Consider the following 25,361-nt stretch of genomic DNA (forward strand, 5'->3'; position numbering starts at 1 on the left):
TTCACCCAGGCAATGCTACATTGTTCTGGTTAGAGCTGTTTGCACTTCTGCCTCCCAGCACAGGGAGCAGATGGAACTCAGCCTCTGCAGCCCAGTTCAGGCTCTGGGTAACGGGAACATTGAGGCTGTCACAGTTTCACAGAAGTTACCACCAGCTGGGGGAATTCAGAGCCATACCCCTAAACAAACTTCAGGCAAAGATAAACCTGAAGCCAAGACAGCTCAGTTTGAAGATAGCAGAGGCCAGAGAAAGTTGCTGGGCGGGCTGTAGTGACTAGACATCATGTGTCACGCTGGCCAGGAGCCAGCACTGCCTTTGTGTCAGGTCCTTACTCCATGGCAGGGGCATCTCTGGCCTCTGGCAGGGAATGTTAGCAGGCATCAGCACTGCTCCTCTCACACCCACTGCCGAGCTCTTTCTCCCAGACCAAGTGTAACATCAGGGCTGTTCATGGAGGGGTGAAGTCCAGCAGGAGATGGGAATGAAAGAGGAGCTGGTGCTGGATTTTGGCACAAGTGCCACTGACTGAGGCCTGCACCTGAACTACAGTACTTCATTCTGGTGCCAGGTAATGCAGCACTGCAAGGCTGACTTGCACCTCCACCACCTTTCCCACTGATTTGCTGCAATGCCTGAGGGCAGACAGGATCAGCCTGGGTGTAAAACAGCAGGAGGGAGGCAGCTAAAGGCTCTTCCCAACAGCAGTGGGGGCAGGTGTTGAAGCAAGTAGTGCTGCTCTCATCCTGAAGCACCCGTGGCTCTGCCTGAACTCCGGTCTCTCACACAGGGCCGGCAGCAGGGAAGAGCCAGGCTCACGGTCTGCACTCCAGCACCTCCCCAAACATGTACCTGCCAGGACAGCATGTCTCTGCTCTCCTCTCCACCCCAACCCAGGCCATCTGCTCTCCCTCCTCACTTGCAAAGCTCTTGTTCCTGCTAAAACCCCCAAAAACCAAGAGAAGAGAGGACTACAGCTCTCTCCTTTGCAGAGCTTTGCATCACAAGACAGCACAACCAGAGATGCTGCAGAAGTCACCAAGAGATGGAAAACCCACGACTGCCAGGGTCCCTGTCCCCTCCTGTCCCCCTGTGTGCACTGGGAGTCAGGTGAAGCTGCATCTCCCAACCTGGAGCACAGGAGAGGGTGCTGGCTTTTCCTGTGCATCCCAAAGGAAACAGCAGCACAGACACACACCCGTGGGCCAGGACCTGCAGGAGGGAGGCTGAGAAGCTGTTTGTTTTCCTTGTAACGCTGGAGCTGGAGGACAATTGTGCTCAGCCTGCCAAAAGCCACAGAGCTGCGGCCAGTCAGGTGCTGAGAGCAGAGGTAGGACAACACACTGGCATTGTCTCAGCTGACAGGCAAGGAACAAAGGCCTTTTCTCTGCAGCCCGAGCTCCAGGACAGAAAAGGTACGGGAAGAAACAATGGTGTTGTCAGCACACAGAGCAGAGCACAAGGAGGGCGTTCTGTTCTCCGCCGGGCATTCCTTCAATTCATCATTTATGAGCTTTGATCAAACCCTGCGGAGCACTTGCTGCTTGGGGGGGAAAAAAAAATTTAAAAAATTAAAAGCCTCCTTTACAGTGATCAGAAAAACAAAAGCAGTTTAAAAAGACACGGGACACATCTGCTTTCTTCATCCCCCAGTGCTGGGCTGCTGGTACTAAAAGGCACTTCACACAAAAAACAATGGAATGTTTATCCTCTCCATCGGCAGGGGGCAGGGTGTGTGGGGGATGGATAAAAATCAGTTTAAATCCCATCAAATCACTCTTACCCTCAACACACTATTTCAGTCCAAGTTGGCAGCTTACAAATCAAAGCAATCTTCAGGACATGTGGCAGAAAGGGGCTATACCTTACTCAAATCACATGCCAAGTGTGTCCCTGCCACCAGCATGAGGATCCCAAACTACTCACAGGTCCAGCAAGGATCTGTGTGCCAGAACTGCCTCTGATAACACTGCACCTATCTTTCACCAAGGTTTTACTGTGCTCCCAGCAAGTCTCAGGGGTCAGAACAGGGATCAGCCTCACAAGCCACTTCTATCAACAAGCCTGTTAGGTTGAACACCAGCAAGTCAAACAGAACAGACACGGCTGGAGCTGGAAAGACATGGAGAGAGAACGAGGGTACATTTGGAAGTGTCTGATACATACAGATATGATCTCTGTGAACACAGAGAAAATAACCTGGCACACACAATGGGAACTGAGGGAGCCTCAGGTCTGGAGCTGAAAGAACCTGAAGTATTTTGAAAGCCTGGGACTGCAATTCAGGAGGTGCAGATAAATCCTGTCTTTGCATGTTTCAGCAGTGACCTACAGCTGCACAAGGAGAGTTCAGCTAGCAAAAGCACTAAGTTAGCTGAAGCAGACTTAAATAAGGACAGTGGAAATTGGAGAGCCAATATTTCCACCCCTTATTGAAGGTTCAGAGTCGATCTCCCTGCCAGGAGCTCAGCTGGGTCCCAACAGCAGCAGGAGCCTCTGTCTCCTTTGGCCCCTGATGTGTCTCCAAGGCCAGCTGGCACCAAGGTACTTTTGCCTGGTCCTGTTCTCAGGTCAACAAATCATGAGACACCTTAATGCTACAATAAAACACCGTACTTTTACATCACTGCTGCAAGAACAGAGTTGGGGAGACAAAATTCGACCTGCTAATGCAACTTGTGCTGAGCAGCTTCACCTGCTTAAGGAGGCAGCTCTCTGCAAGGAACACAACATTTTGGTAACTGAGAAGCAGCAAACGTGTCCAGAACAACCTAGGAAAGTGTGGCATTCTTTACTCACTGGATGTTTTGTTTTTGCATCCCTCTGAGTAGGAAGATCAGGAAAATAAACCCCCTCCAAGAAAAAGTCTGCTGGCTGAATTAAATGTCTGTTTCTCCACAGGGGAGCACAGTAATTGCACCGAGACCTCGTTCACGCAGAGACAGTCGAATCAACAGGAAGGAAAAATTAAAAATTAAAGACCTGCATTTTAATTAAACCCCACAGAGGTAGAGAATAATAACAGGATGCACCACAGTTATAGGGGACTCCAAGTACAAGATGGGAGCTGGGGCAGGAGGACTGTAGCACACAGATAGCCTTTGTGCAGGTTAAGAGCTGTGAAGAGCTGTTCCTAGAGAAAGTGTTCCATGCCAGGAGCTCTCTCCTCTGAGCTCTGAAAACCTCAATCAGCCCAGGGCTATAAGGAAGGAATTGGTTTCCGTTTGGCCACTGGACAGTTTCACCTCATCCAAGTTATTTCAGCATTTCAGGGCAGCAAACAGCCTCCCAGCCTGGTACTTTCAATGTCCACGCTGAGTGTTTTGCTTCAGGCTGACACTTTACACCCACATCAGTCCCAAAATAAACCACGAGCCACGAAAGGAGAACTGGAGGGAGACACCCCCCTACACAGCTTGCCCAGACAAACAGAGCCATTCTGCACATAGCTCAGGGGTGTCTGTGCAGGGGAGGCCCCAGCCAGGAGCCCTGCACAGCACTCTGGGGACACAGCTGCTTCAGGAAGGTTTGGATGTCTGCAGCACACCAAGAGCCAGCTGCACCAGCAGCTTCTCAGCAAGAAAAGAACAGCACGCAGACAAACCTGTGGCTGCACTCACACGCCAAAGGCAGGGCTCTGTACTGCCCTAGGAGCCAGCCAGGGGAGAAGGCAGGGCAGAAATACTGTCCCCTGATGTCACTGGCACACCAGGTGTGGGCTCTGGTCAAGGGCAGCAGCAGAGCCTCAGGAAGATGCTTCCTCACTTTCCAAAGCTCAATGAGACAACTCCCTCAACATCCATTGTCAGGGAAGCTCCCAGGCAAGGTGAAATCAAAAGAGGAGGCAGAGGTCAGGCACCCCAGCTTTTGTCATGACAGAAAATAGCCGGAGTAGCCTGCAAAGAAACCTAATAGTCCTTCATTCACATTTCCCACCAAGCTGACCTTTAATCAGCTGTTCTGGCTATAGATCCATTTGAATAATGTTTAAGCAGCCAGGAAACAATTGCAGAGCCACTATTTTCATTATTCTTCTTCTCAAGGATCTTGAAATCCTCTTCCCCGCATTCATACAGAGAATTAAGCTCTTAAGATTCTAGAGACTAAGATCTATAGAAATGCTGGAGCAAGCAGGTCTTGTTCAGCCAGGTAGGAGGATGGCAGCTTATTTTACACAACAGGTTCTACCCAGGACCTCACAAGGACACACATGTATAGCCAGACACTATCCTTTTATAGCTGAAATACTGTCCTGCTCACTTCAAATACATTACATATATGCCTACTCCAAACTGAGCAAGCAAAAGCGGGTGGGTGTGTTAAAATTCTGCAGATCTGCAGAATTTTTACAAGATCCTAGAACTCCACACGGGCACATTTGCTACCTGAAGTTAATATGATCGAGTAGTAAAGCACATCTGGGCTTAGATACTCTAATCCAATGTAACAATTGGAAAATGCTGAGAGATGTCTTCCTCCAGTAGGTCAAGACATTGCTGGCTGGCTCTAGGGGGACTCACCAAGGGCACAGAGGGATCAGGGTCCCTGCAAGCCAAATAACCCTGAGTGAAAAGGCAGAGTTTGCACATTCCATTGGCACTTCTCATCTCTTAGAGCTTCAGTAATCTGGGAAGGAAAGGGCACTGCTGAGACACACAGGTGTTAAAGCCAAACCTCCACAGCTCCACACACCCTTCAGGGAGCCAAGCAGAATTCCTTGTGGCAGTTGTGTCACACTCAACTGTTCCACCTGGCCAAGACACCTGCAGGGAATCAGCCTGTCTGACACCAACTGTTCACCTCCAGCTAGGTGCTCTGAGAACCAGCAGCTTCCTCTCCCTTTAGGAAATCCTCTCAGCAAGAGCAGGGGTAGCTCTTCACACAAACAGGGGTAGCTCTTCACACATCTGTTGGGCTCAGTTGGATCTCAGTTCCTGCACACATTGGTTTCTTACTCTTCAATTTGATGATTTCAAATCCTTTTACAGGGTGACTTGGAGGAAGGAAAAAACCCAACCACTGACAAAACAGGGACTAAATCTGTTTCTCAGACAGGCTATGGAGTATAAAGGAGTTGGTCAAACTCACCTATGTGTTCACACCATGCTGCCTGCAAAGCCAGGCACAGGCACAAACGTAGTTAAACACATCTCTCCTGGTTTGCCTCTTCCAAACCCAGCATCCAGAACAACAGGACTGCACAGCATCCTGATACCAAAGTGAGCATCAGTGGAAGTGCCTGTGGTACTGGTGAATTAGGTTTGATCAATGTTTTCAAAGTTTTGAGGCAGTAGGAAGAAGCTTTATTAGCTTTAAAGAATAAAGTCAGCAAATAATGAAAAGCTGATTCACGGTTAAGGCTCCTTTGACAGACATCAGGATGACATTTTCTATATTACAGATGACACTCACACATTTGATGTTTGTTGGGTTCATTCAGTAGCAGCTGGAGCAGCCAGAGGCACCACCAAGGAAGGAGATGGAGGCAGACCAGGCACAGCCACATCCATCACACCAAAGGCTTGTGGCAGCTGCTGGTCTCACAAGCTTGCAGGAGACACCCATGCACTGCAGTGGAGTTCAGAAATGCCAATCTCCCATTTGAAAACCTACTGACCTCTGCCAAAACACCACTGTCAGGGAGGGGGAGCCTTTAGGATGTGGGCTGGACAAGCCATTTCTGTAGCTAGGGCTTCATTTCTCAGCCGGTCAGCAACAAAGGCACAGCCCACAAAGTTTACGTGAGCCAGCCAGGGCGGAGGGCAGCTCCCACCACACGCCTCACACATTGGCAAAGAAACACATACACAAATGAGCAAATGAACACGTCCTAGACCGAAAGGAGACTCAAAAAAAACCAAATCAGGGGGTGGGGAATGAAGAGGAGAGACCTTGGCAGCCGCAACAAACCCAGCAGCCCTCCACTCCTTGGATACGCTTGAGTGCCTTCCTTATGGAACCTGCCCCAACAGCAGTGCCTGTCACACAGCACTGAGCACCGGGACTGCCCATTGCAGGCGCGCTGCAGAGCCCTCCTGCCTGCCCGCAGCCTTCCTACCCACCCTGAGCCCTCCAGGGCCAGCAGGGGCCACAGGAAGTCACCGGCAGCTGGGAAGGACCATGGCAGCTAAAGGCTTCCTGCTGCATCCAATGCGCCTCATGGTTTGCAGCAGCACATCTGCCCTGGCCTGCAGCAGCAGCACATCTGCCCCGGTTTGCAGAGCACATCTGCCACACTTTGCTGCAGCAGCAGCACATCTGCCCCAGTTTGCAGAGTACATCTGCCCCAGTTTGCTGCTGCAGCAGCACATCTGCCCTGGCCTGCAGCAGCAGCACATCTGCCCCGGTTTGCTGCAGCAGCATCCCCCTGCCAATCTGCCAGTGCTGCAGGAACAAAGGCAGCACCCAGGCTTCCAGCACACACCCAAGGGAATCCTGCCTGCGGCAGCCAGCTCTGTTAGAGGTGTCAGCAATGAAAGGGTTAAATAAGTGCCTCGAGGCTCAGGGTTCTCCAGCACCTGCCTCGCCCGGATAAGCCTCGCTCTCCTCCCCTATCCACGCCTCAGCCCGAGCACAGCATCCCCAAGCACAGCAGCAGCGGGCCGGGAGCTGGCACATCTCCACAGCAACTGGGGCTGTCACCGCCCGCTCCGCAGCCGTGCCACAAACAGCGCTCCGACAGACCGACAGACAGACAGACAGACGGCTTGTGGCTGCTCGCTCCCTGCGGGGCCGCCCGATGGCAAAGCCTCGCTCCGTGCTGCCCCGGCCGCTCCCCTCCGCAGCCGGCCCGCTCAGGGGGCAGCACTCCATCAGCCAGCCCCGTTCAGTATTCAGTATTTTCCTTTCGATAGCAGGAAGCACAGGTCTCCAAGGTCTCTTGCACTCTACTTTCAAAATGCCTGGTGTCCTTCTGCTTTTTGTTCCCATTGCTGAAGAGCCCACACCGTGCTCTGCACACTCCTGTTCCCACCTGGGGAGACAGCACAGCCCCGGTCACAGCACACTGTCCCCAGGGCCTACAAATCTTCAGAGAAAAAGGACTCTGCCTCAAACATTCTGATCGACCCCTTTGTCTGTAAATCAGCCACCAAGAGGAAAAACGATGCCAAGAGGAGCCTGGACTTCAGGCTCAGCCAGAAGAGCTTGCAAAGAAGGCTCAGTTCTGCTCGGGTTATCCATCACTGTGATCTCTTCGGCAGGAGAAAGCAGGACCAGGGAGCCTCCAGCCAGGAAAGCAGTCAAGGAAAAACAGATGGCTTCTTGGTGTAGCCAAAGCTGAACTTGCTCTCAGGGCATGAACAGTGTGCCATCTCTCTGCCTGATTTCTCTCCACTTCTAATAGCTCCCACAACATCACCTGACACAGAGGTGAGCTGAACAACCTGTCACCCCAGAGACCAGACTGGCTCACACCATGGGTCACATCAAATTACTTCTCACTCAGCCATCCAAGAACAATTCCAAGCTCACTAGCAAGTCAGGCACAGGGCCCTCCCACTCAAAGCCAGATCCTGATGTCATGTAATTCCTAAGACCTGGTGCTTCTTTGGAAGACAACCACATTACACCGTTTCAAATAAACAGACTGTCTGAAAACCGGTGTAGGAGCTTTTTAAAATTAATTTTGGGGATAGGTTTTGAACTTGAATTTTTCCTTTGCTGACCCCATCTGGACCCAAAGCCAGGGCAGGTGGATCATTCCTAACCACTTTCTGTAACCTTGATTTAAACCAGCTGCATCAAGTTCCAGTGAAGAGGCTTTTGTTTGTGAACTTGGCCATATACAAGCTGGGAGAGCCACACAGCCATAATTTAGACCCCAAAATGCTGTTTGCTTCTTTACTGAGAACTCAGTGTCCTGTAAGAGTAAAGGCAGAGCAGCTGTAAGCAGTGAAAACCATTGTGAACTTTGATGGTACGTTTGGTATTAGCCAGCACAGCAATCAGATATGCAAAGCATGTTGCTGACAGGCTTGCTTTCAGGCTAGGAGAACACTTCACAGACCCCAATGCCATTCCCACTGCAGCCAGGCTGTCCAACCTGCCATTCTGGCCTTCTTCCAGACAGGCATGTGCAGCCAGACACCCCAACACTCTCAGAGCCAAGGTCTGCACTATTCCTTCAAGTGCCCCATGTTTGATGTTGGCCCCCTTCTCCCCTGACCCCAGAGATGAATGGTCTGACAACCAAAGAAGGAACAAAATTAGTTACCAAAGTTTGAAACATAATTGTTTTGCACAATTCCCATTGTGCCTAAAATACAGGAGAACTATTTAGCACCCCAAAAAATTATTTCTCTCCAGCGTGCAAAAATACAGAACTAACAACTTGAACTACGCGGAAGGAGGCAGGAGAACTGAAACTCTGAACCCCAATGCATTCAACAGCAGGTCAAGAAGGAAGGTTAGAAGGAACACCAGCTCCACAAAAGGCAATTTCTAGAATTGCTACAGCTGTGCCAAACACCCTGTGTAATGCTCACAGCCCCTCAGCTGTGCACTCTGACTCTGAGCCCACAGCTCTGCCTCACCTGTGCACAGGTGCTTTTACCCTGGGACTGCAACTCTGGCAACCCATTTGTTCTATGGCCACTCAAAGGATGTTCCCAAACCAAACACATTACAACAGTTAGAAAAGAAAGGTGGCTCTTTCCCAGAAGAGTTTATTTGAACAGCGCTGGTTTTTACATGGCAACGACACACAGCTGACAAAGCAGCCTCCATCAGCACTAAATATAATTCACAAAGGACTCTAAATCCTGCCACTAAAGCTGGGGCATTCAGCATTAACTTGCTGGAAACACTGATGAACAGCCCTCAAACTGGAACAAAACACTGAGGGTAGAGCAGCTGAAAGGTACAGTCCCTCTCAGATTTGTCTCCCCAGAAAGGAAGGGGCAAACTGAGAGGAGCTTTCCCATATTAACAGTGGTCAAAAAAGGTCTGAAAATGCCAAAGCACTCAGCACTCCTTGCAAGGAAATGCCTCTGATGGAAGCTACACTGTGCTCCAGCACATATCCCTTGCATTTTTCCCATCAAATATTCTGGGCAGCACTTGCTCATTTGCACTCTGCCTGCTCAGAAGAGCACACAGATAAGCTGGGAAGGAAATCACCAGAGGACAGAAGTGAGGGATCTAGCGAGAGCCTGAAAGCCAAGCAGCTGAACACATCACCCCAGCTGATGCAAGAGTGAGATGGCTGAAGTGAAACGACCGGCACTGCTGCCAGGGATGGAACTCCAGCAGCAACCAGCAGCAGGATTTTAACTTCCAAAAGCAGCTGAACTGGACTGAAAAGGCTCACAGAGGGTGCAGTGCCCAGCCTGCTGCCAAGCACAACACCAGCTCTCCAAACACAGCCCTGGAAAACTGCAGAACCCACCAAAAATGCACGAATGAACAGAAACTGGGATCTCTTGTAGGCTTTGAAGCTGACCTTACACTGGAGCAGCAGCAGATTTTGCAGTGGCAAAGACCACAAGAAACCCTCCCCATGCCCTGAGAGGGGAGGCACCTGCAACACCAGGCCAACCTTGTGGCTGGGGGACAGCCAGGAATGCACCTCCAGCTGGTTTGCAAATAGTTCTGATTTCCAGACCACTTCTGATCCCCTCTCAGTAAGAGCAGCTTCATTTGGGGAAAATCCCCATCTCCAGGTGATCTCAAAACGTCTCTCAACAAAAGCTGAAAAATGCCTTCCCCCACAGTACGTCTCTTTACATCTAAATATACCCTGTGTGCTCTAGTTTAAAGGATCACTACTGAAAAAGAAAGCACTTGTTTGGAAATAACTCAGCACAAGGTTTTCTGTTTGTTTTCTTCTCTGTAGAAACCCCTCAAGACTGAGATTTCTCTGTGTTCCTCATGAAAAAGGGAGAAAACCTGGCAACTCAGACTCTGTTTACACTCTTTTCTGAAAGCTAACTTCACCTTCAAGTTTATCGGGGAAAGAAGCAACCACAATTTTTCCTAAAGAAGTACAGAAGAATCCCAGTGCCAAACACTTGCTGTGGCAGGCAGAATACAGTGGTTTGCTCCAGAAAAACATTTGCATTTCCTTAATACTCTAAACCTCTTCAGCAGCCGTGGGAAGTTGAGCTGGCAAGCAGAGATTCAATATTATTTACAGATTACAGTTCTTCAGCATTATTGCTGGTGATATTTCATTCCTGAAAGCAATAAGGGAGCAGCAAAGCAAACCAAGTGCCTGAACTTGCTATTTCAACCTGCCAAGAATATTTATTAAAACATCAGTGTGACCTGTGTAAGCCAGCAAAACAGTGGGCATTGAAAGACACAGGGTGCTCCAAGATGCTCAGAACTTGTTCCAGACTCCTCTAGGATTGTTTTAATGTTGAATACAAGCAATAAAACAAAAAGCGATTTATAACAATCATAATCCATTCAGTCTCCAGAACCTTTCATCAGGCCTGAGAGTTCCCTCTGAAACTGGATTTATCAAGATAAACTGTAGATGCTCTACAAAATAAGCAGACTGAGGTAAATGAGGCGTGAACAAGCTGAGTTTGAATGAGAGGCTGCTCTTCTCCAGCAGGATATTAAGGTTCACTGCAGGGAGGGATTACCAAGGAGCCTATTCAGGAAAGGGACAGTTACTCCATTTGTGAACAAGGTCACACCATCAGATCATTCATGGAGACCAAACTCCACAGCCAGAGCAGTCCCAGTCCCTGACAACCTTCTCTAATGCCTTTGCTGATGCAATCAGCTGATGCTAACATGACAGTGATGCTAAGAGCAAGGAATTGATATCAGCATCACTCTGTGGGCAGTGCTGGATGAGGCATGGCATATCTGGAGCCAGGCACACTTACCCAGCCTGTCAGAGAGCATTTCCATCACAGAAACAGCTGAGGATCATCAGTGGGCATGAGACAAGGCTGAGTACCACAGCATCAGGGTGGGATTTAGCCTTGATTTTATGCTGTCCTCATCACTCAGAGCACCACTCAACATCTGATTTTCACCAGTGACTACAGGTAATACCAAGCATATCAACCTCTGCATCAGGGTCTATGGCTAATCGTACAGCAGAAACGTATTTCTGTGCATTATATATTTCTAGCACAATCCTGGTGAGCCCAGCCTCTCTAGAGCACCAGTGTAGATCTTCTACACTTCCAGGTACTTCATTTCCATCCCTGTGAAGCAGAGATCTGCTCACAGCAAGCACCTTGATACTGGCTTAAGGGAAACACTGGAACTGAAGCAGTGGTAGTGACCTTCCACTAAGACATGGTGTGTTATGTGTATAATTTGTTAAGTAATGACACATAAATGTCCATCCAGTTACAAATTGCCAAGCCATTCTCTGTTTCCACACCTGAATCAGAAGAACACTGCAGACACAGGTGGCTCCCCATGACTGGTCCTCTGTTTGCAGATGTACCACCTCAAACACAGATCAGCTTCCACCCAGAGCAGGTCCTCTTGGAGAGCTGATGGAGAGTGAATTCACTCGCAGGAGAAAAGCCCAAAGTTACTCATGCAAGAGCTTGGAAAGTGTGGTGATAATTTTGGAACCAAGATAGGCCCAGGAGGCTCAGCAGGAGCAGCAGCAGTCTGCTGGCAAAGGACAGAGAACAGAGAAACAAAAGCTAGAGCAGCCTCAATTCACTGTTCAAGAGTCAGGAACTGTGGGAGACAGGACAAAATGTTGAATTTCCAGATACTAGAGAATTGTTTACATTAAACTACACTGAAGTCTGCCACCAAAGTGATTTAAGTACCTAGACACTGATAAATCCTTTCACCTTATTGATAAACAGATGTTGGATCTTTGAGATTCAGGCAGCCCCACAGAAATCCTGGCAGCCCTTGGGCCACTGTGACTGTAACAGGATACTGTGTGCCTGCAGTCCCACTCCCTGGGCTTTGTCACACTCCAGGAAAAGCAAGGAATCACAAAAGCATCTGATGGATCCAAAGAGGGCAAGAGAGCTGCAAAAATTCTCCATTCAACGGGACAGCAGAGGAAAGCTGCAGCATGCAGCATTTTTCTAACTTTTGTCTTTTATTATACTCCAGCTGTCATATGATTTCCACAACCCAGTGTGGGGAGAGCAAAGGGAAACTCAGCTACGTCCCCTTTTCACAGGGACACATCTAACGTATTTCCCCAGCATAGATCTCCTCTGCTCCAGATACTTCCTATCTGCACTCAAAAGTAGCAAGTGATCAACACATTCTCAGAGCTTGGTAAAAATCAGTGTCAAGTGTTTTCAACAAAATCCTTTTTGTTACTGCGCTCTGATGGCCACTGAAGCTGCCAGCCTGGTCAGATAGATGCTTGAACGATGAAGCATCATTTTAAAAATGGATTTGCAGCTGTGCATATTTCACTTCAATCACTCAATTGTGAATTCTACCTCAGCAAGGCCTTGAAGAATAGAGGTGGGCTGTCAGGGCCATGCCAAGGGGGAGAGAAGAGAAAGGAATTCCTAGCAAACAAAAGAGCTCCAAGAAGCTGATACAACTTTGCTGGAAGCTATTCCCAGCCCACTCAACATTTTTTTTCTGCACACAGACATACCAGAATCCCAACAAGGGGCATTTTGCCCAGCTAAAATATGAACCATCAGCAAATCTGACCACTGCTAGAGAGAAACACAGCAACCTGGTGGACGCAAAGCACAGCACAGTGAAATAACCTCAGAGGTGTGCAAACCCACGGGCCCAGAGGCTCCTCTGAGAGCTCACTGTGGTGGCAGCCTCACACAGGCACCTGCCCAGGGCAAAGCAGGAATCCTGTCTGCTCTGCCGACAAGAGCTGTGTACACAAGACAGGAGTACACAAAACCCAAGGCACTGTTCCAGGCCTCCCCAGAAGGCTTGTGAAGAACAGTACAGCTTCACTGATGCTCACCAAGACATTTTATTGTCCCTTCTACATTGCTCTTGGGACTGAGAGCCACAGCAGGGGCCAGTGGCAATGCTGAGAGAGGCCAGGGCAGAAGGAAATGCCACAGAACACTGGAGGCAGGGGTTGGGACATTGGTGGGGTCGGGCTAAACCTACCCAGAACCCAGCCCCAGAGCAGATCCTGTACTCCAGCACCTGGGTGCAGCTGTTTTCTTAATGCAGAGATCCCCTGGATCCCAAGGGCTGTGTAACACCAAAAATGAAGCTACAAGAACCCGCAGGAGAGAAATGGTGCCAAGCAAACCAATGCAAACCCAGACAAGGCAGATGCATGGTCCAAGTGCATCAGCACTGTGAGGAGAGCTGAGCTTTGCTCTCCACACATGCACAGCCAGGGGCCAGCAGCACAAAGCTGGCCTTGAATGCAGGTGCAGCAGGAACACAAACTTGGACATTTAGGTTATGATCCTGGAACAAGGAAACAACTGAATGAACAATAAAAGCTTATTAGAAATGTTTTTTTTTAAAGACACCCAGCAGGACTTGCCATTTAGGTGCCAGAAAAACAGGAGCGTGCTGACTGAAGGCTGAACTGAGAAAATCCAGCTCTGAAACCCCTTCTCTCCCTGGAAAAAGCTCCACGTGTTTGCTTGACCTAGCACTATCCAGGCTTCTGATCCTCAGGCACATCCCCCTGGGCCAAGAGTAAGGAGCCACCCAAGTTTTGTCTTAGTGAGCAGCTTTACACTTGAGCTACTGAATGCGACGTGTTGGGAGTGAAAAATCCTCTGATCTGCTTTGGAATCTGCCAGTGGCTGTCTCAAATCCTCACTGGGACTGAACACGAACAGGCAAAGCTTATCCAAGCACCTGGAGACACCCAAAGTCTATTTGTGAAGCAAGGACAAAGTCTGCACTAATGGTCTTCAGGTCTATTAAGCAAAATAAAGCAGAATCATGGCAGAAAGAAGATACTGATCCCCCCAGCCTGAAAGAAATGGGAGCACCTTGAATTCTGGCACACTCTCAGGCACAGCATAGGGAAGAGGTAGAAGAGCAAATAAAAGGGAGTTCAGCCCCTAACAATCCACTAGCAACATGAAATATATATGATCCAGTTCTTGCAGTTCTCAGCTTTCCTTGCAAATCCTTCATTTTGAGGCAGTGGGTGCAACTTGATCAGGAGAGCAGCATATCATCTTTCCACCACCAAGAAAGCACGCAGATATATTTTCATTAAAGGGGTCCTTTTGGAGGGATCCCTTTGATGCTGGAAACTGCCCATGTGAGAGGAAGAGATCCCAGGGGAAAGGCTGCAGGACAGCCCCAAGAAACTCCGAGCAAACCCTGCAAACTGTGAAGCAGCAGGCAGAGGGAAGAGTGGAAATGGGAGAAGGAGGGCAGGATTAGAAGTGCTATAGATTTATGATAAGTGATGCTCTAACAAGAGCTTTCTTTTAAGAAGGAAGCTCTTCCTGCTGTAGTTAATCTAGTTAGCCTGCCCATGCTTTCATGCACTGCATACAGGACAGGCAGCTCCTCAAGTAAAACCACCCACTTCAAAGCTCATAAAACACCAACCCAGTAATATGGACCATGGCAGAGGGGAAAGAAAGAGTTGCTCCCCTCGGCAGCTGTCAGGGAGCTGTTCCAGCCTTTACATGGGCTAAATGTGCAAGGAAGGTCTTTTTCAGCCATGTTTTCCATTTTCATAATTTCTCCCCACCCTGAAAGGTCATGCAGATGAAAACATCAATTTAACTAATGCCAGATGGAAGACAAGTTAAGCCATATGAATCTTTGCTGATTATATAATTACCTTCATTTCTTGCAGAAACATGGAAATGCTTACAGTCGCTGGCAAATTATTTTGTACATAAACAAACATTTCTAGGCTGTTTGTACTTTAAAGAAATGAAGTCCACATGGTTTTGACCAACTGCTCCATTACCACGTGGCACATGCATGAAAAAAAAACAAGCCTGAATTTGAAACTCCACCAGGAGCTTGCAGACAATAAATAACACTTGTTCTTCCCCAATAAGTAATACTTTTTTAATGGGCTTATCAATTCACTGTTATAGATTTACTGGATAGAAACTTAAGATGATAGATTTACTGGATAGAAACTTAAGACGATTTGCACACAGTGTTAAGTACATCAAATTATTTTCTGCAGACCTCAAGGTCGTTTAATTTACCTCTAATGAGCCCCAACACATCAGCGAGGAAAAGAGCATTGAAATGTTCAGGCTCATTTGCTCCTGAGCCACAGCAGTGTGGCAATGGGCAGTGTCAACAAGAAACACAACAAACCACCACAACAGGTGCCTTGGGCACAATCTACAGGGAAACTTCATATGTACAGGGGAAGGACAGCACTGAGAAACCAGCACAGATGCAGTTCTGTGAGCCTGACTATAAAGACACGAAGAATTAAGGATCCACTCCACAGATGCTGATTTCTGAATGGAGCCGGCTGTGTTTGTAGGTGTCCCATTAGAAGCCGGGAGCACATGTTTAAATTTGCATAAGAATCGGTGTGAAAGATTCAGTTACATCCCCAGCAATCTCCAGTAGCTTTGGTTACACTGTCAGACACTCGAGTTAGGAAGTGTCTATTTGACAATCTCGCTGCAAAGAGCCCAGCTCCCAAAGCCTTCTTCCCAGGCAGAGCCAAAGCCAGGGAAAGGCCACCTCCACTGCAACCATCCCAGTCACAGACATCTTTTATGAAAAATCCTTTCCTTAGGATTTTTCCTCCTGAGAAGCTGACAGGCCTCAGGAACAAAATGTAAACATTGATTATCTGCTGCTGTGGAATGCAACAGGTGCATCTGTGATTGGTCTCATGTGGTTTTTTCTAATTAATGGCCAATCACAGTCAGCTGGCTCAGACAGAGAACTGAGCCACAAGCCTTTGTTATCATTCTTTCCTATTCTATTCTTAGCTAGCCTTCTGATGAAATCCTTTCTTCTATTCTTTTAGTATAGTTTTAATGTAATATATATCATAAAATAATAAATCAAGCCTTCTGAAACACGGAGTCAGATCCTCATCTCTTCCCTCACCCAAGAACCCTGTGAACACGGTCACACATCTCCTGAGCCTGACCCACTCTGAGCTGTGACAGCAGCAGCCCCGAGCTGCAGAACACACACAAGCCTCTGGACCACCCAGGGTTTATAGCACAGAGCCTCTAAACACGGGGCTGGCCTTCTCCTCCCACAGTCATCCAAAGTCATTTCCTTGGCCCCAAGAGAAACTCCGCCGAATTAGAAAGGTGGTGCAGGGCTGGGTTAAGGGAGTTACCTGCTCCATGCTCACCTGCAGACTCTCCCTGCACAACCACTTGGTCCATCATGCAAGGCGCAGCAGAGAACTGATCCAACTGAGCACAGCCCAGCTCTGCTCCCAGTGAGCCTCCACCCTGATGATCCCTTCACCATGTGAACTCTCAAATGCTTGCACAGGCACAAGGCAGAAGGTGCTGGCCAGCAGCAGCCCAAGTGGGTAGTTTACAAAAGGCCACCAGGCACACCAGCTTTGGAGGAGCAGCTAAAAGCCATCTCTAACCTTTCCCTGGATGGTGTCAGGACAGCACAACAGCTCTGCACACACCTGAGAGAGCTGCTCATGGAGCAAGCTGCTGGAGTAGCTAAAAGCCACCTTAACCTTTCCCTGAATGGTGTCAGGACAGCACAACAGCTCTGCACACACCTGAGAGAGCTGCTCATGGAGCAAGCTGCTGGAGTAGCTAAAAGCCACCTTAACCTTTCCCTGGATGGTGTCAGGACAGCACAACAGCTCTGCATACACCTGAGAGAGCTCCTCGGGGAGCAAGCTGCTGGAGCCTTGCTGTACCTGGCAGAAGAGGTAAATGCTTGTGTCTTACACCCCCAAACACACACTGCACAGAATGGAACAGAAGGAAGACAGCCCTGATGCTGGGAAACAGGAACCACAACAGCTCTGCTGAGAACAGCAAGGACCTGTCCCTGTTACACACCACCACAGTCACACGGCTGAGGCAGCACTGAAATCAGGACATGCACAGCAAGCTGAAGTGAACGCTGCACACATAGAATCTGGGAAGTTTGCAGGACTGCACTGAGATTAGACACCCATTTCCAGCAGAGCCTCTCCAGAGGTAATCAAATTGAGCTCTGGCACAGCCTCCAGCTGAAGTGTGCAATCCCTGAAGAAACTCAAGACTGAGTGACCTCAAACGATCCCGCTATATTTGTAAAATCGTGTGAGATGTCCTCCAGCAACCCTATGACTTTCAGACCAGCTACACCATCAGACCAGCTCCCTAAAAGAGAAATAAATCCATGTCTTTAGTGTAGAAAATGGTGTTGCTTTCTGAAGACCTAGGCCCACAATCCCAAAGCCAAATGCGTCCAAAGAGAAAGCCACGTCCCCAGCTGGTCCAACAGAACCTTGTGAGCTGTTTGCTGACATTTCAAGCTGGTAGAAAGCTCTCCAGACTCTGTGATTCCAGGACATGCTGCAGAACAGCTGAGCAGGCAGCAAACTCTCTGCAGTAGAAAGAAGGTTGTGCTCCTCCATGGCTGGCACTCAGCAGCTGCCAGGACAGCTAGGAAATACAGTGGTGCAGCAGCTGGAAAAAGTCATGGACTAAATAGAAAGGAAGGCTGCAAACGGCCTCAGACATCCTAATGGTGAAAGCATACAGAAATGAATAGGAGACCACACTGCTGTGTGAAAGGACACCTTGTCCACCTCACTGTGTGTTCCCACTTCTGATCTAAGACACCTGCTCATGGTTTTTTTGTTTGAGTTTTTTTGCAGGTGGGCTGAGCACTGCACATTGCTTCCCATTCCCAAAGCAGCAGAATGTCCGTGCAGGTCCCTCTGACAGAACATCCTGCTAAGCAGCTGCAACAAAGGGAACTGTACTGGCATGGGAACCCTGCACAAGCTCTTTCATGACAAGTCAGTGCCAAGCTACGAGCTCATTGCTTTAATGAGAGCGCCCAGCAGAGCAGCGTGCTGGAAGGCACAGCACCATCAGCCCCTGCCCCAGCTGTTCCCTCTGCCCTTCGTGCTGCCACTCAGGACAAGCCTGGCTGGCCACAGGAGCAGCCTGCCAGCCCAGCAGGGACAGCACAGCTGGGGCTGTCACAGAGCATTCCCGGTGCCACCCAGCGCAGCAGGAGCCAGGACACGCAGCCCTGATCCCGTGGGTTCCGCCCGGCTCTCGGGAGCTGGGGTGTGTCCGCATTAGCCACGCTCCTGGGCAGGCTGTGCTGCCAGCAGAAAGGGGAGACAGACTTATATGGACTATATATAGATAAGGCTTCCTAAGAATCTCCCCATGGGGTTTATTCTCTGCTCTATATCTAGATCTGGCCTGCAGCCTGTTGGGAAACACGTACCAGACATGTGCAAGCTGCAGCTCGTTCTGGCCATCAATGAGAGCCCTGCACCAGAAACCCCTGAAACACAGGCCAGAGCCACGTTATGAGCTCCATGGTTTCCCCATGTCTCCATTTACAGCCTGCCACGTGTCTCCCTGCAGAGGTAAAGATGCCTTTAGCAGTCCCTCTCCTGCACATGATATTTACTTAGCAGCAATGAGGAGCACCTCCAAGCCCTTGCACAGCAATGGCTTTGCAGAAAAACAAAAAGAGCAGGAAAAGATTTTGAACAATTGAGCTCAGCGGAGCAAAGGGATCTGATGAAAGCACATACTGTCTTTTCCAGAAGATTTTCAACAGCAAAATAAAGTGCTTTGTTGAGCAGTGAGCATGTTTCACCCTGCACACACAGGCATACCCTTCATGCCCTGCTCCTTCACAGCCTCCCACCTTCAAACCTCCACTTCTCCCCAGCAACACATGCTTTAAAAAAACAATTTAAAAAAGAGGTCACCCTGGATCACCAGATTTGTTCCCTTTTTTCCTTTTCAGAACAAAACCAACTACCTCCTTGAGGTCCAGAAGGACTTGCAAGCTATGTAGGTTTTGGTTAAACACCAGCATTCCCCCTTGGCTATTGCCCTTCACTTTCCTCCTGCAGGCTCCAGAGCGCCTGACTGCCAAAAGAGCAAACAAGCAGGGGAGGGGAGCGGGTTTATCATAACACCAAACCAGAGCTCGGGGAGGGAGGTCCCACACTTTAGAGCACTGGGGGGAAAGTGGCTAAGCTGCCATTTCCCAGAAACAGCAAAGTGATCACATTTATCTGACTGTCTGCATGAGCCACAGCAAGAAGCAGGACAAGTTAATCAAAAGCCTGCAGTGCCCAGGTGCCCGAACAAGACACAGCATCCTTGGGCATCTCCCAGCCCATCCCAACACTGAGGAGCCAAACAGTTAACTCTCCAAAGCAGTACAAAGGCTATGGATGAGGAGCACACTTCACACGACATCAAAGCTGATATTTTATGCTAATCCATCTGCTTACAGGAGAACAAATGCTATTTTCCTTGACAACTCTTCTGAAATCAGATCTGAGCAATCACGCACGTTTGAAACCCTTTTGAAACATCAGTAAACCAAACATTGTTACTTTCAGTGCAACAACTCCCAGGAACAGCAGCTCAGTCGGTGACTTCCATAAAGCACCCAAAACACCGGTGCTGCCACAAATACCCCGAGCCAGGTGAGCCCCTCAACACTGGCTGGCCTGCAGACCCCAGCTTTGCTTTATGCACCTCCACCAAACAAAATTCACAGCATACAAAAGCTGCTCCCAGTTCTACTTTTGCTGCGTACCTTACAAATTAGACTGCTTTCCCACTGGGGCAGGGGAAGCATTTGAGCTGCCGATCTAAAATAGTTATTGCCCTGCAAGCAAGTGTGCTGGAAGGCAGCCTGGCTGCAAACTGACAGCTGCTAGGCGAGAAGGAACAAGGAGGCCACCTCAAAAGAAAGGCACAGCTTGTGACAACGACACAGGCACAGAGAGGCTGAGCTGGGTCCCGAGGAGGAAACGTGTTCCAGACTCCAGCACACAAACAGAGCCCACGCATCTGTTTTCCCAACAAAAGGAGCTCCAAAAGGAGCCTCACCTGGAGATCCTGGCCCCCAAGGACAGGGTCTACGTGTGTGGTAGCCCCTGGATTTTTAGGGATCCCTTCTCCAGGGATATGGGCCGCAGCAAGCAGAGCACGCCCATCAGAGCTCTCCAGGCAACTCATTATTTTAAACAAATGAGTGATTAGCAAGGATCCACTCTCTCCTAGTGAAGCTGGCTGCATGCCCTGCAAGGCTCCACATCACTGTACAGTATCATAATCCAATTAAACCTCACCATGAGAGAAGCTTCACGCTATCACATTCAATTAGCCAGTTAAGCCTCTTATCATCTGCACGTTGGGATCCATTCGGACTGAAAACTCCCCCAGCACTGACTGGGCATCCTTCAGCCAGGCAAGGACACACAGATGTCACACCTGGAGCAGCAGGAGGAGACTGTACAGCTTAGGAAACCCGTACTGCTGGCTGATATGGAGGTAGAAGCACAGGAGAAACGAAGCACAGTGACCAGCTCCTGCCCACTCACAGTTATGTGCTGAGGTGACTTGCTCCCTGACTTCCCAAGGAAACGGGTCAATTCTGAAGGAGCTCAAGGGGCCCAGAGGAATTTCAATGGAAAGGCAAAGCTAATAGAGGACCTGGCAACACAGAGTTGCCTGGCAGCCAGCCACCAATTCCATAGGAAATACCCTCCCTAGAAGGTCACCGTAACGGTGGCACAATTTGGCCCCAAAGAATTGGGAAGAGCTGCCAAGATGTGACGCAAATGAAGGCAGCGAGCAGGCCAGCTTCCTGCGCGAGGCCAAAACACGGAGCGCTCTTGGAAAAGAGAAAGATTAAGGGTTGCAAGGAACATAATGGCCTCTTGTAACAGCTGAGTTGTTGCTTTTCTTTTCTTGGCAGAAAAGAGGGATGTTTGGTTGCTGGTTGATTAATCTATTATGCAAATAATTTCATAGCTAATTTGATACAGCCACAAGCTTGCCACAGAAACTGTCCGCCCGCTCAGAGCTGATGAAAGGTGGAGCATCAACAGCTCCATTTGACAAGAGCTTTTATTTCCTGGACAAGCAGCTGCAGGGGCACCTCCTGCCAAGCAGGGCTGCAGGAGCACAGACCAGACCTGCCAGGGGACACGAGGGGAAGATGCTTTGGGCACCCTCACTTGGTGGAAGGCGAGGAAAGAGGCCTTTCAAAAGAGCAGTCCATTCCTTCCCAGCATTCTGCACTGGGCATGCACAAAGCATCCAGGTGAAAACCATGTAAAATCCCATCCAGAGACTTTGGCTGGCAGCTGTAAGGTTTTAAGATCTGTTTCAGAGCTGTTCTTAAAATGCACAAGCTTCACCTTAAAAAAAGACTCAAAATAGGTCTCACCGGAACTCTGACTCCAATAAACCACTCGGGCTCTAGACAGAACACTTCCACTGAACAAGACAAGCACCCAAGTTACATTCAGCAGGATCATGCAAAGGGATAGGATTTACATGGGGAACACTTAGGGATCCCTCAGGTTTGATCTCTTCCCCAAAGACTAAGGAGGAGAAATAGGTTGTTTTAGCTCCAGGAACAAAGGTTGGTTCTGCCCACTGTATTTTCCTCCCAGCAGTTTATCTCCATTGCTCAGTCGTGGATGTTTTTCCTCATGCATCTCACACATTCAGCATCATCTCAGTGATATTTTTAAAGGCTGTCCTGTGCCCTCATTTGTATTCCATTTCCTTTCGAGGGAAAATGTTAGGCATTTCATGCTATTCAAACAAAGTCAAAACAAAGCCCCCAAATAAGCACTTCTGAAATGTACCTAGTCATCTGAGTAATTAGACATTTTCCTAGCTCCAAATGCACTGAAAATCTATTGTCAGCTCCCAATGAATGTGCCAGCAGTTATCCTAACCAGGAAGAGTTCTCTCCTAAATGTTAACATACCAACAGAATAGAAGGTTAAGATACACTTACATTAGATCTCTCCCTACCTGAATTAATCAGTGTTTTTAATTAGACAGCATCACCTGATCATAATTATTACTCCAGCAAGTTGTTCACCTTTCTCTGATGGCATGATGCACAGTTGGCATTGCTCAAGCCAGGTCAGAACATGCTCTCACTGGCCAGGAGAAGTTCCCATTCCCAGTGCAGGCATGCATCCTTCACACCAAAGGGCAAAGTGTTCCAGTCCTGAGTGAATCTGTGGCAAATCCTCACAGGGAGAGCCAGCTGTGCACTTCACACAGGCCACAGGCCCCTCATCACTCTGCTAGCAGAGGGAATCAGCAGCTATGGGCGCAAACCTGCAGACTGCTGGAGTGGCTGCATGCCCCAGCAGTGCTCACTGTGTCCCTCCTGTCACACATCTGCAGCGCTGCCACCCTTCCACGCTCACAGAGCCCTCTGCCACTCATCAGCCCACAGGAGGCAGCCAGACAGAGCAGTGGAGGGAGATGGGAGCTGGCAGAGAGAGAGGAGCACACAGCCTGGGGCACAAGCACACTGCTAGGATCACTCAGCTGCTGAATCCGAAATCTCACCCCAGCCCTTTCCATGGCCCCGGGGGATGTCGTACCAGGGCTGCTGTGCATGTCCCAGTGCTGCAGGGCCATGCCATGGCCCTGAGCAGCCACAGCCCCACGTCCCCAGCCTGCTGTGGGCCCAGGGCATGTGTGTGAGCCCCTCTGCATTTCCTCACCCAGCAGGCAAGCTACAGAGTGAGCCAACAGGGGGAACGCTCAGGCAGTGCCTAGCGACAGCTCCAGCCCTCTGGCACTGCCTTTGCACTTCTCTGCTCCACAGACTGCTTCCTGCAGCCCCCAGGGACACTGGGGCACACTGCTCCACATCCAGCTGGCCCTCAATCCACAGTTCAAAGCTTAGCAGCAACTTTCACCTGTTTGTGACAGCTCAGGCAGTAGCCTGAAACAAAACCCGCTCCAAATGGGAATAGTGGCTATTGCTGCCTTCCCTTGCTTCAGGAGACCCTTCCAACAAACCTTTCCACCAAGACCTCTCCTCCTCTGGACAGCCTCCACATGGTGCCATCTCCTCATGGGACAGTACTGCATCCTGCCACTCACACTCACAGACTGATCAAAAGATTGGAAGGTAAAGAAACCAACACCAAAATCCACAGAACAATTCTTATTTCTACTCTTTCAATAAGAGGAAAAGGTGTTGATTCTCTTGCTGCCATGCACCAAGATCACTCTCAGTGTTTACAGGTGGTAGGGAGAACTTTATGTAATGTAACCTTCCTCAAAGGAAGGTCTTTCAGTGCACAGAAGAAAGAACCAGCAGGAGAAGGTAGGCATCTCTCCCTTCTGGTATGCAGTGGATACGCCCAGATAGTGAGACATTTTGAGTCACATTTCTGGGATGACTAAAAGAAAGTTGCTGCATTTCAGAAATGCTATGGTCAAGCCTCCCAGGAGCTACGTGTGCTGAAGAATAAATCATAAAATCACTTCTGTAGATGGCAGAGGAGTGAGAGAAGCCAGAACAAATGCAAAACACCACGTCACCTCGTGTTTCACACCAAGCACACAACTGCAGGACACCACCACGACTCTTCCCTACCATTCCTCCTTAAGTTTAGACACAGCCTTCTCACACAAGGAAACTCCATGGATGCACCAAGGCAGCCTTCCAGATTTTGCTGACACCCCACCCAAGCTGAGTGGACTTTCAGTAAATCACCCACCAGAGTGTGTAGAAGCACAAGCACAAACACATCCACACAAGCACCCCACACACAACCTAGAGCGGGGCAGGACCACTGCAGGCACTGCTTCCACCCAGCCCCAGGCCACAGTAGCAGAAACACCTTGGAAATGGGCTAAGATTTATTGAACCAAAAGGAAAAGGAAGGAAGCCACATTCCCTCCCCAGGCACGCGCTCCTCTCCGTGAATCCTCTGACTCTGTGCCAAGCTCAAATCTCTTCTCTGCGTGGAAAGACTGTCCTGCCAGCAGAGACCCAGAAGGGAACTGGTGGAAATCTCAGCAGAGGCCAAGGCAGCTCCACAGTGTGTGACCACACAGCAAGGCCCTCCACATCCGCCCCTCACGTCCCAACAGGCATTTGCTGGGACAACAAGCTCACTTGGGATATGGTTTCCCACGCAGAGCACTTCATTCTAAATATCTCTTGCTTTAAGATAAAAGAATCTTAAATGTCGTTGTGCCATAGTAAAAATCATCACCATGTGAATTTAAAAGGCAGAGGGCATAACTTAAAGGTTTTCAAGCTCCTGCTTTCTCTGACAGAAGGGTCTGTTGCAAAGCCTGTAATGAAATGATGATCAATGGTCAGAAACAGCAGCACTGACTGCTGCAGAACTTGGTGTTTGCCCAGCACACACCTCACTGTGCCACAGGACCAACATCCCCACAGAACCTGCAACCTCACCTGGGCTTAACAAACCCACCCAGCACCCACAGCTGCAGCCTGTGCCCAGCCCCTGGGCTGCCCACTCCGTGTCCAGCAGGAAACTCCACATCTGGGGAAATGCAGGTTCACAGGGCTGGCAGCAGCAGGATGGAGCTCATCCCCCTGGCTGAGGGAAAAAGGGCACCCAGGAAGAGCAAGCAAAGGTAATGGCAACAGCAGGGCCAGAGCAGAGGGAGCCCCCGCCACACCAAACTCCCTCTACCAAAAGCTTTGGTCCTACAAGGTCCCAAATGCCCCAATTCTTCCATCAATTCCTCAGGGCAGGCAATCTGAGCACTTTCATCATCCCCTGCTTCACAGCAATTCCAGACTTTCCCCCTCAAACCCCAGTTCTGCCCCACATGCCCAGATATCCACATGTGCTTTGCATTCCCCACATTCCTGCAGGCACCTCAACCATCTGCTGCCCACCATAATTCCAGCACCCAGGAGCCACCCTTGTGCTCCCCACCAAGGCAGGGTCAGCGTCCTTACACTGCATTTTCTGGTCATCCACAGATTTGCAAACAAGCAGGCTATGTTGTGAGCTCGTTTGCAGATCTGCAAGTATCAGCATAAATGATAATGCAGAATGAAAAGTCCTTGACAGTGCCGGACGTTTGGGCTTTTAATTGTTCAACAGCCACTGGTACAAGGCTGGATGGGATGGAAACCCAGCTGCCTTACTGTAGCAAAGGGTGCAGTGGAGAGAACTGTTTCCAGAGCAGTGCTACTGTGTCCTCCGTACAGCAGGGACAGTGCCAATCGCACTGGAACCACAGAATGCTTTGGGTGGCAAGGGACCTTTTAAAGATCATTTAAGTCCAGCCCCCTGCCAGCAGCAGGGACACTTTCTTGTCTGGTGAAAAATGAAAAAGCACCGACTGCTCCTCCAGCTATTCCCATCCAAGTGACAACTTCCACAGCAAAGGGACTCCTTGAACAGGGGCACATTCCCCCGGGTGCCAGAGCCTTTCCAAGATCTCCCATTGCAGAAAGGAAAGGCAGAACGAGACACAAGCTGAAAAAGTTGCTGCCTGAGGAG

The 25,361-nt window shown here is 49.4% G+C and overlaps 1 protein-coding gene across 8 annotated transcripts in view; it reads right to left on the reverse strand.

Annotated features, from left to right (window-relative positions):
* Window positions 1-25,361, reverse strand: part of PACS2 (phosphofurin acidic cluster sorting protein 2) — a 78,496-nt gene that overhangs the window by 52,102 nt on the left and 1,033 nt on the right. The window lies entirely within an intron of this gene.

This window comes from Ammospiza nelsoni, chromosome 9 (assembly GCF_027579445.1).
Source record: "Ammospiza nelsoni isolate bAmmNel1 chromosome 9, bAmmNel1.pri, whole genome shotgun sequence".
Taxonomy (NCBI): Eukaryota; Metazoa; Chordata; class Aves; order Passeriformes; family Passerellidae; genus Ammospiza; species Ammospiza nelsoni.